This window comes from Phyllobates terribilis, unplaced genomic scaffold (genome assembly GCF_046119375.1).
Source record: "Phyllobates terribilis strain yellow unplaced genomic scaffold, ASM4611937v1 Scaffold_132__1_contigs__length_4960021, whole genome shotgun sequence".
NCBI lineage: Eukaryota > Metazoa > Chordata > Amphibia > Anura > Dendrobatidae > Phyllobates > Phyllobates terribilis.
This window is the reverse complement of record NW_027362892.1, coordinates 392,621-403,998: the sequence shown is the minus strand read 5'-3', so window position 1 is coordinate 403,998 and position 11,378 is coordinate 392,621. Positions and strand designations below refer to the sequence as shown.

Below are 11,378 nucleotides of genomic sequence, written 5' to 3'. Positions count from 1 at the left end.
CCTCCGCAAAGTTCACCGTGTACACGGACAACAACCCGTTGACACACCTGGACAATGCAAGACTGGGTGCCCTGGAACAGCGGTGGATGGCCCGTCTCTCCAACTATGACTTCGTGATCAAGTACCGGGCAGGCAAAACCAACGCCAACGCGGACGCCCTATCAAGAATGCCTCACTTACCTGAAGGTGACGAAGACCCAGAAGAGCTGGAGGAGGTAGAACTCCCCGCGTTTCACCGGTATGGAGCCGCTCAACACTCTCACCGCGTGAAGGAGGAAGATCTAACAACTGTGATGATGAATCCCCTACCTCACCACAGCTGGTCCGAGACCCAAGATAGTGACCCTGCAGTCCGCCTGGTGAAAGATCTGCTGACCCGGGAAGACGCCCGCCTAGATCCAGATGCCCCAGAGGAAGCCAAGCAGCTATGGAAGGAGAAGAGCAAGCTGTTCCTCTACGAAGTCAAGTTGTGCAGAAGGATTGTCAACCACCGGACGCACGAGCTGACCTGGCAAGTCGTGGTCCCAAGGCGGGATGCAGCTATGGTCCTGGGGGCTTACCATGACAGAGCGGGGCACTTCGGTTGGAAGAAACTGGAGTTCCTGCTAAGAGGAAGGTTCTTTTGGGTCGGCATGAGAGGAGCTGTAGAAAAATGGTGCAGAGACTGTGGCCCTTGTCACCTGAGGAGGAAGGACCGCACCAGCCAGAAGACACTCTTGAGGCCAATCGTCACCACGCAGCCTCTTGAGCTGGTAGCTCTGGACCATGTCAAATTGGCTCCCAGCCGGTCAGGATACATCTATGCCCTGACAATCGTGGACCACTATTCCCGTTTTCTAGTGGTGGTCCCGGTAAAGGACTTGACAGCCCAAACAGCGGCCAGAGCCTTCCAGCAATACTTCTGCCGTCCACACGGGTATCCGGAACAGGTCCTGACAGACCAGGGTCCAGCGTTCGAGGCTGAAATCTTCCAGGAGTTCTGCAACCTCTATGGCTGTAAGAAGATTCGGACAACGCCTTACCATCCACAGACCAACGGGATGTGTGAGAAGATGAACAATATATTCATTGATCTCCTGAAGACTTTGCCCCTGGAGGAACGCAGCCTGTGGCCAGAAAAACTGCCGGACCTGATAGACCTATACAACAATATACAGGTGAATGCTACAAACTGCACCCCGGCTTACCTGATGCGAGCTAGACCAGGTAAGCTGCCCGTAGACCTGGAGATGGGAGTCCTAATACCTGAGGACACCTCCCCGGATGTGGACTGGGATACGGAAAGGCAACTGCAGTACAAGAAGGTACAGGAGAGTGTGGAGAAGAGCCTGGCCCAGGTGAGAGAGAGGCAAGAAAAACTCTTCAATCAACACGCCCCTGCTGGTCCCCTAGAACCTGGTGGGCAAGTCCTAAAGCGAAAAAGAAGGCTACATAAGTTGGACGACCAGTGGGAAAGGGAACCCTACACCGTACTGCAGTCTGACCACGACAACCCAAAGGTGTGCGTAATCACCAAGGACGGAGGAGAAACCACTAGTGTCGTCTCCAGAGACCACCTCAAAAGGTGCCCCGAGCAACTCCGTAGTGCAGAAGAGGATCAGAGTGACCTTGAACCCGCAGAGGACAAGGAAGAAATGATCAGCACCGTTCTCGGAGAGTTCCCTCAGTCCTGGACTCGCATAAATGATGCCATAGTGGTACCCGTCCTGCATTTCCTGCAACCGGCCCAGCAACAACCAACACCAGAGCCGGAAGGTGAAGAGGAGCAAGCAGTTCCAGAGGCAGAAGAGCCTGTACCAGCAGCCCAGGAGAGTCAACCCTCTGCTGACAGTGAGCCTGCCATGCCTGCGGTAAGCCAAAGGACCCGCAGACAGCTGCCTGCCCTACCTGTACACCCAGCTGGTAGCTGTACCCCTAACGCTAGTGGGTAAAGCCAGGTTGGTCCACCACCAGACAGTGGGCTACGTAGGTCAACCAGGAGCACAAAGGGGCAGATACCCGCTCGCTGGAAAATATAGAGTGTACTAAAATTGTAAATAACCCTGTTGAAAAATGTTGAAATGTTTGCCAAGTTACCTGCGTGATTATTAATAGCGTGTTTCAGTTTCTTGCAGCTACCGTAAGGACTCAAAGGTTATGGACTTTTTATAACCGGGACCTTGTATGGACTGCGTTTGGAGCCTGACCAAGGAATGAACTAAGACTGTAAAGGACTTGGGGTAGGACAGACCCCCACCTGGTTAAGGCTCCCCGTTGTGCTGGTGATATGGACACCCGGTCACAGGCCACACTGTGACCTAAAGAACTCAATTTGTGCGTCATCTGTCTATTAATGTTTTATTGTTATGCATATTGTCTTTGTTTACTGTTTAGTCCCGGAGTACTAAATTTCACTAGGGGGGAATGTGTCACCCTGGCCTGGATGCCACAAGTGTAAATAAAGCTGTGTCTGAGAGCAAGGGGGAGGTTCTCTAGTCAGGGGAACATTAGCATGCAATGCCTCCTGTCTCAGGCCAGTAGGGGGAGCTGGCTGCCCCTATAAAAGCTGGTACTGGGGGCAGGGTTAGGGAGAACTGGACGACCTGCCTCAGCACTGAGAGGTGTCCCAGAGCAGGGACAGAAAGTTGTGTTGCACCTAAGAGGAAGTGTGGCAGTAGGAGAGCCACAAGCCAGAGACAAGAGGCGAAGAGAGCCTGTCTTGGCAGAGAAAAGACTTAATTTTACCAGACTTTGGTGTCTGAGGCTGGAAGGATTCCACATCCCCCAGCAGAGAACCAGTCCGCAAGGGACTGTATATTCCTTGGCCTAAGAAGCCTGGAGGCCCTGCCACAACCGAAGGGACCAGTAAAGCCGTACAAGGCTGGGAGCAGAAAGGAACCCACGTCGTAGGCCATACAGGCGAGAATACACGGAAAGCTCGGAAACGTGGGCTGTTACCCTATCCGGAGGAGATAGCCAGAAGGAGCGCAGAAAGCACGGTAGGCCTACACCCCCACCCTGACCAGGGCCAATTTCCCCGTTGCTCTCAGACATCCAGGTCCCCTCCTAGCCGGGACTGTTTGTGGGTCAGTTTACCTGTTCTAGTAAAGACCCTGGACTGCAACCTGTTGTCTGTGTGCTCCTTGCTCCTCCAGCACTACCAGCACTGGGACTCTCACTACCATCACTCCCACCATCCACTATACTGCCCTGGGGCCGCACTCTTCCCGTGGGGAGTCACACTACCCTAGCTGCACACCTCATCAGCCCCAGCGGTCTGCATGCAGCGGCGGTTCTTAATAACCGCAATCCACGGGTGGCGTAGTCGGACATAAACATCAGCACATAACGGACTGCCACTGGCCTGACCACCCTGAGCCACGGAACCGGGTTGCCACTACTACCCCCATAGTTCCCCTTTCGCCCGGATCCGAGTGCCCCACGGCCCAAGGGGCGAGTCATAACCACAACTGGATCCATCTCTGCAGTGGATAAGCTCCTTCACTTAGAGGGAATGTGAAATGTTAGGGCTGATGCACCCTAGAAATCCAGCAGTTCTCCTTCATTTCTCTAGCAGAGAGGAATATTACTCAGTGCACTGGCAGAACTACAAGTACAAAGTGTTTCATTGCTTTGGAAATGGCAACCTTTTTTTTTCCCCACACCAAAAGTTCATGACTTCTTTTGAGGACCACGCAGATGAAGAATTCTCCACCACTTGCCGAAGCTCTTCAAACAAGGGGCCAAGTTCTTTTTCCAAACTAAGGATTAGACCTAAAAAAAAAAAAAAAAATATATGAATAAATAGTGAAAATTGACTGCAGAAGTCCATATTTCTATGTATATTCCAGCTGTTGGCAGACTACAAGCTGCTGTAGACAATATGTGTACTCCGATTTCAGGGCAGAAAGTGGGAACCTGAAACTTTCCATCATCCGGCATAAAACTGCATCAAACGGTAGAAATGAGAGGAACCTGTTATGGGAACTGCTCTTTGTCCAACTGCTTAAAGGGGATATTGAGTGAAGACAAGTTCTGTAACTTACTGATCGTGGAGGTCGTGTCGCACTGTTTGGAAGCAGAAGGAACTTTAATCCTCATTACAAAATGAAACTAATATTATGCAGATAGAACTAAAACTTGACTATGTTGAGCCAGTTGTGACATTTGTTAGTGGCTGATAACTGGTCAGTGATGACTAGCCCACTGTGTAATCTTAGTTCAGGTGGACAATATGGTAGACATAGTGCTGGATGCGTCTGAGACTGGTTATTGATGGCATTTGTTGTGCAGTGTAATTACTATTGTAGTGGCTTCCATTCAGAGCACACATGAAGCCAATACATTTTGGCTAAAGGGATTCTCCAAAGACGAGTTATCACTTATTGATTAGTGGGGGCAAATCAAGAAATTTTTATCCCCAACAGGGTACTTTTATCCTCATTAAAGTTCATCAGCAGTGCACATGCCTGATTGCAGGACCATTCGTTCTCTATGGGGCGGCCAGAAAAAGCCGAATGCAGCATTACACAGCCCACAGGGAATGAGTAGAGCAGCGGTCAACCATCTTTCTAATGGGCATGAAAGTGCCCCCTTTTACCAATCGGTGCAGGTTGCAGTGGTCATACCTCCACCAATCAATCAGTTATCAGCCACCTTGTGCATAGGCGGTTACTTGTTTTCACCAGACAGATTTTAAGCAAATGTTTGATGTGAGAGTCAATTTAGATCCATTGCTTCCATTCAGCTGAATGATGGGCATGCTATCCTCTGAAGAATAGGACCCCCGTATTATAGTCCAGGAAAGCGGGCACAAGTTGGAAGTGGATCTGCCAGGACTAGTGTTGAGAATTGGAGACCAGAGCACTTTTTTGACGTTAAGTATAAGTTATATATTTTTCTAAACACATCTAAAAATATTTTAAGGACACTTTACTAGTATTTTTTGTTGTTGTTATTGCACTGACTGCACATTTTAAATTATCTTTGTGTAAGGACCACATCACACCATTACTGGATACAGAACATCTACAGTATCATTAAGGGATCAGTAGTTGTATCTCATCAACTCTGACAAGAACCAAGAACCATTTCATGTAAATTGGGACAGGGTAGATTGGATTTTCTCCTCGGCTTCCAGTTGAGAAATTCTTCTTTCACAACAGACATACAGTACAGACCAAAAGTTTGGACACACCTTCTCATATAAAGATTTTTCTGTATTTTCATGACTTTGAAAATTGTACATTCACACTGAAGGCATCAAAACTATGAATTAACACATGTGGAATTATATACTTAACAAAAAAGTGTGAAACAACTGAAAATATGTCTTATATTCTAGGTTCTTCAAAGTAGCCACCTTTTGCTTTGATGACTGCTTTGCACACTCTTGGCATTCTCTTGATGAGCTTCAAGAGGTAGTCACCGGAAATGGTCTTCCAACAATCTTGAAGGAGTTCCCAGAGATGCTTAGCACTTGTTGGCCCTTTTGCCTTCACTCTGCGGTCCAGCTCACCCCAAACCATCTCGATTGGGTTCAGGTCTGGTGACTGTGGAGGCCAGGTCATCTGGCGTTGCACCCCATCACTCTCCCTCTTGGTCAAATAGCCCTTACACAGCCTTGGAGGTGTGTTTGGGGTCATTGTCCTGTTGAAAAATAAACGATGGTCCAACTAAACACAAACCGGATGGAATAGCATGCCGCTGCAAGATGCTGTGGTAGCCATGCTGGTTCAGTATGCCTTCAATTTTGAATAAATCCCCAACAGTGTCACCAGCAAAGCACCCCCACACCATCACACCTCCTCCTCCATGCTTCACGGTGGGAACCAGGCATGTAGAGTCCATCCGTTCACCTTTTCTGCATCACACAAAGACACGGCGGTTGGAACCAAAGATCTCAAATTTGGACTCATCAGACCAAAGCACAGATTTCCACTGGTCTAATGTCCATTCCTTGTGGTGTTTAGCCCAAACAAGTCTTTTCTGCGTGTTGCCTGTCCTTAGCAGTGGTTTCCTAGCAGCTATTTTACCATGAAGGCCTGCTGCACAAAGTCTCCTCTTAACAGTTGTTGTAGAGATGTGTCTGCTGCTAGAACTCTGTGTGGCATTGACCTGGTCTCTAATCTGAGCTGCTGTTAACCTGCGATTTCTGAGGCTGGTGACTCGGATAAACTTATCCTCAGAAGCAGAGGTGACTCTTGGTCTTCCTTTCCTGGGGCGGTCCTCATGTGAGACAGTTTCTTTGTAGCGCTTGATGGTTTTTGCAACTGCACTTGGGGACACTTTCAAAGTTTGCCCAATTTTTCAGACTGACTGACCTTCATTTCTTAAAGTAATGATGGCCACTCGTTTTTCTTTACTTAGATGCTTTTTTCTTGCCATAATACAAATTCTGAGAGTCTATTCAGTAGGACTATCAGCTGTGTATCCACCTGACTTCTGCACAACACAACTGAAGGTCCCAACCCCATTTATAAGGCAAGAAATCCCACTTATTAAACCTGACAGGGCACACCTGTGAAGTGAAAACCATTTCCGGTGACTACCTCTTGAAGCTCATCAAGAGAATGCCAAGAGTGTGCAAAGCAGTCATCAAAGCAAAAGGTGGCTACTTTGAAGAACCTAGAATATAAGACATATTTTCAGTTGTTTCACACTTTTTTGTATCTATATATATAATCGTCTTATCCCGTCTGTCTGTCTGTCTGTGTGTCTGTCTGTCCAGGAAATCCCGCGTCGCTCATTGGTCCGCCAGAGGCCAATCAGCGCCGCGGGATTTCTGAAAAAAGATGGCGGCCGTTAGCGGCTCATTTGCGGGACGGAGCTCAGCGGCGATGCAGCCGGGAGATGACCGGCGCGAGGCGCTCATCTCCCAGCCGGTAGCAGGGGAAGGACCGCCGGCGCCGCTGACCTCCATGCGGAAGGGAGGACCGGGGAGCGGCGCTGCGGGTCGGGATACTTCTGCTGCAAGGGCCCGCTATGTCCTGGGTTCTCGCAGCGTAAGTAGCCGCACAGGCAGCGCCGCTCCCCGGTCCTCACCAAGACGATTCGATGATTGGTCACGGTCTTCGGACCCGACCAATCACTGATCTTAGCGCAAAACTTAAACACCGCTGTGCTGATTGGTCGCCGACGCTGCCCGCGACCAATCACCGATTTGGTCGCCAAATTTAAATATCGGCCGCGACCAATCAGCACAGCGGTGTTTAAATGTGGAGCTAAGATCGGTGATTGGTCGCGGCCGATATTTAAATTTGGCGCCCAAATCGGTGATTGGTCGCGTTCAGCGGCCGCGACCAATGAGCACAATAGTGTTTAACTTTGGCGCCAAAATCAGTGATTGGTCGCGGGCCAAGACAGCGACCAATCACCGATTTGTGCGGCAGATTTAAATAGCGGCCGCGACCAATTGGATGTCAGCGGTGCTGCCTGTGCGGGTACTTCCGCTCCGAGAACCCGGGACATGAGCGGGCGCTCGGAGCAGAAGTATCCGGACCCGCAGCGCCGCTCCCCGGTCCTCCCTTCACACCCTAGCCGCTGATGTCCCCACAGTATCTGCATGGTGTTACAAAGGTCCGGACATTTGTGTTAAAAATCGCTGATTGGTCGCTGGCGCTGCCCGTGACCAATCACCGATTTGGGCGCCAAATTTAAATATCGGCCGCGACCAATCACCGATCTTGACTCCACATTTAAACACCGCTGTGCTGATTGGTCGCGGACGCTATTTAAATGTGGCGCCAAAATCGATGATTGGTCGCGCCCTACGTCGGCGACCAATCAGCACAGCGGTGTTTAAATGTGGAGCCAAGATCGGTGATTGGTCGCGGCCGATATTTAAATTTTGCGACCAAATCGGTGATTGGTCGCGGGCAGCGCCAGCGACCAATCAGCGATTTTTAACACAAATGTCCGGACCTTTGTAACACCATGCAGATACTGTGGGGACATCAGCGGCTAGGGTGTGAAGGGAGGACCGGGGAGCGGCGCTGCGGGTCGGGATACTTCTGCTCCGAGCGCCCGCTCATGTCCCGGGTTCTCGCAGCGGAAGTACCCGCACAGGCAGCGGCGCTCCCCGGTCCTCACTAATACAATTCCGCTCCCCGCTCCTCACCAATACGATTCGCTGGTTGGTCGCGTGCGGACAGCGCGACCAATCAGTGATCTTGGCGCTAAAGTTAAACACCGCTCTGCTGATTGGTCGCGGCCGCTGCCCGCGACCAATCACCGATTTAGGCGCCACATTTAAATAGCGGCCGCGACCAATCACCGATCTTGCCGCCACATTTAAACACTGCTGTGCTAATTGGTCGCGGACGCCAGCCGCAACCAATCAGCGACCTTGGCGCCAAATTTAAACAACGCTCTGCTGATTGGCCGCGGATGCCGGACGCGTCCAATCAGCGAGATTGGTGCCAAATTTAAACAACGCTCTGCTGATTGGTCGCGGACTCCAGCCGCGACCAATCAACGAGATTGGCGCCAAATTTAAGCAACGCTCTGCTGATTGATCGCGGTCGCTGGCCGAGATCAATCAGCAGTATTGGTGCAAAATTTAAACACCGCTCTGCTGATTGGTCGCGGTTGTCGGCCGTGACCAGTCAGCAGTATTGGCGCCAAATTTAAACCTCACTCTGCTGATTGGTCGCAACCACCGGCCGCGACCAATCTTCGTTTTTTGTGCCAAATTTAAAAAATGCTCTGCTGATGGGTCGCGGTCGCTTGCCGCGACCCATTAGCAGTATTGGGGCCAAATTTAAACCCCGCTCTGCTGATTGGTCGCGATCGCCGGCCGCGACCCATCAGCATTATTGGTGCCAAATTTAAACCCCGCTCTGCTGATTGGTCGCGGCCGCCAGCCGCGAACAATCAGCGAGATTGGCGACAATTTTAAACACCGCTCTGCTGATTGGTCGCGGATGCCGGCCGCGACCAATCAGCGATTTTGGCGCCAAATTTAAACACCGCTCTGCTGATTGGTCGCGGATGCCGGACGCGTCCAATCAGCAAGATTGGCGCCAAATTTAAACACCGCTCTGCTGATTGGTCGCGGATGCCGGACGCGTCCAATCAGCAAGATTGGCGCCAAATTTAAACAACGCTCTGCTGATTGATCGCGGTCGCGACTAATCAGCGATTTTGGTGCCAAATTTAAACACGCTATCCAGTCCTCACTAACACGGTTCGCCGATTGGTCGCGACCGCCGCCCGCGACCAATCAGCGATTTTGGCGCCAAATTTAAACACCGCTTTGCTGATTGGTTGCGGCCGCCAGCCGCGACCAATCAGCAGTATTGGCGCCAAATTTAAAAACCGCTCTGCTGATTGGTCGCGACTAATCAGCGATTTTGGTGCCAAATTTAAACACGCTCTCCAGTTCTCACTAACACGGTTCGCTGATTGGTCGCGGCCGCCGCCCGCGACCAACCTCCGATATTGCCGCCAAATTTAAACACCGCTTTGCTGATTGGTCGCGGTTGCCAAACGCGACCAATCAGCGATTTTGGCGCCAAATTTAAACACCGCTCTGCTAATTGCGCCCGGTCGGCCGCATACATATTCTAGAATACCCGATGCGTTAGAATCGGGCCACCATCTAGTAAGTATATAATTCCACATGTGTTAATTCATAGTTTTGACGCCTTCAGTGTGAATGTACAATTTTCAAAGTCATGAAAATACAGAAAAATCATTAAATGAGAAGGTGTGTCCAAACTTTTGGTCTGTACTGTACACTGCACCTTTTATCGGGCTAGACATGTAAATACAATGTAAATAATACAGAAGAACGCCTACCTGTATTGGCATTGCTGCTAGCTATGAAGCTCACAACCAACGGCAATCTGTTAAACTGGACAACCTGAAACACAAATCAATGACTTACAGACAATAGAAATGAAGTGATACTTATAACCTCCATATTTCCATGCTGCTTAAAGGCGTTTTCTATTGTGTAAATGATGCTTTACTGTACAATGAACATGGAAAACACTTCCAATGGATCCCTATGAACCGTAATGTGAGGTATGCATGGAGAAAGTGACTTGTGGACCACAAAGAAAACACAGTGAGATCCGGTTAATATCAGTGCAATGAGGACTGAAACAGCAATTCTTAAAGGAGGATGGGCCTATTAATATGTCTATTAACACCGGCACTTTACACACAATCCTCATAACAAATGGAATTAAAACAAAGTGTTTCATCAGGGTTTAGCTTGTTCTTGGACCCCACGCTTTACTCCCCCTCCCCAGGTGCAGGGCTGAGTCTCCACCATAGCTCTCGGTAACGGATATGGGCTGCAGCGCTGACGTCATGTCGACAGCACACCAGCAAATCAGAGAGCTCAGTGGCTTGGTGGTGTAGACAAAACACCCCACTCAAAACACCTGAGCTCACTGACTGGCTGCCAAGCTGCTGATGTGACATCGGCCCCGCAGGTAATACTGGACACATGGAGCAGCCGGAGAGGCTCAGCACCGGACCGGAAGAGGGTGGCTTACACCAGACAATTTTACAATCGTTTTATAACAAACTGCACCCAGGGATCACGATTTTCTGATTTGGGACAATCTCTTTGAGAACTTTGGAAAATATTTACAATCTACATATCTAAAGCCAACTGTATAGCAGGTCAGACAGACCTGCCCGAAAATACCTGCCCCCAAAAAACTCTAAACCAGAAGATGATACCACTTGAATCTGGTTGGGATGAGCATGTCCATCACCACCACCGATCGTGATAATCACACCTGATGCTCACAAAGCCGTCCTGGGTCTACAGCCTTACCTACCTGATACGTGGTGTAGTAACATATGATGCTTTTGTTTTCGGAGAGTCCCAGCTTGCTTCCCTGGTCAGTGGCCAGTGCAAATGTGGATAGAAAACATGGCCTCAGAGCAGGTTCAGGGGAATTCTCATTTGCAACTGATAAAGAAAACAGCAATAAGTGTTTGAATGTGAACATTTCTATAATCCAGTCTCCTACTTTTGGTTGATGAGGTACAAGCAGCCCAAAATGGCTGTACACAAATAGAGGGTCCTGGTTTTTCTTTATAGCCCAAGTCATGTGGCATGGCTCTTTACAACTCTGGAGCAAATGCATGTACCTGTATGTTCGTACTGGGGTCTGCATGTGTGGAGGGGGCTCAGCTTGCGCCATATACCGGCTGCTATACAGCCACCATCAGTCTTCAGCAGCAGCGCTTGTTCCAGTCGCTGATGTTTAACTACCTAGGCGCTGCTGTCAATCACTGGCAGTGGCAGTTAAATAGAGCAATCATAGTTTTGCAGTATATAGAAAAAGCAAAGGATCACAGGTTTTCAAGTCCTCTAAGCGGACTAAAAAATAAAGTAAACTAATTGTATTAAGATTCATATCACCTTCTTTTTC

General features: G+C 49.6%; 1 long non-coding RNA gene across 1 annotated transcript; it reads right to left on the bottom strand.

Annotated features, from left to right (window-relative positions):
- Positions 1-3,185: 3,185 nt before the first annotated feature.
- On the bottom strand, positions 3,186-10,863 carry LOC141203920 (uncharacterized). Its single transcript, XR_012274903.1, has 3 exons — positions 10,779-10,863; positions 9,781-9,844; positions 3,186-3,753 (listed from the first exon to the last, which is right to left on the bottom strand). It is a non-coding gene; the product is annotated as an uncharacterized lncRNA (long non-coding RNA).
- Positions 10,864-11,378: the final 515 nt, after the last annotated feature.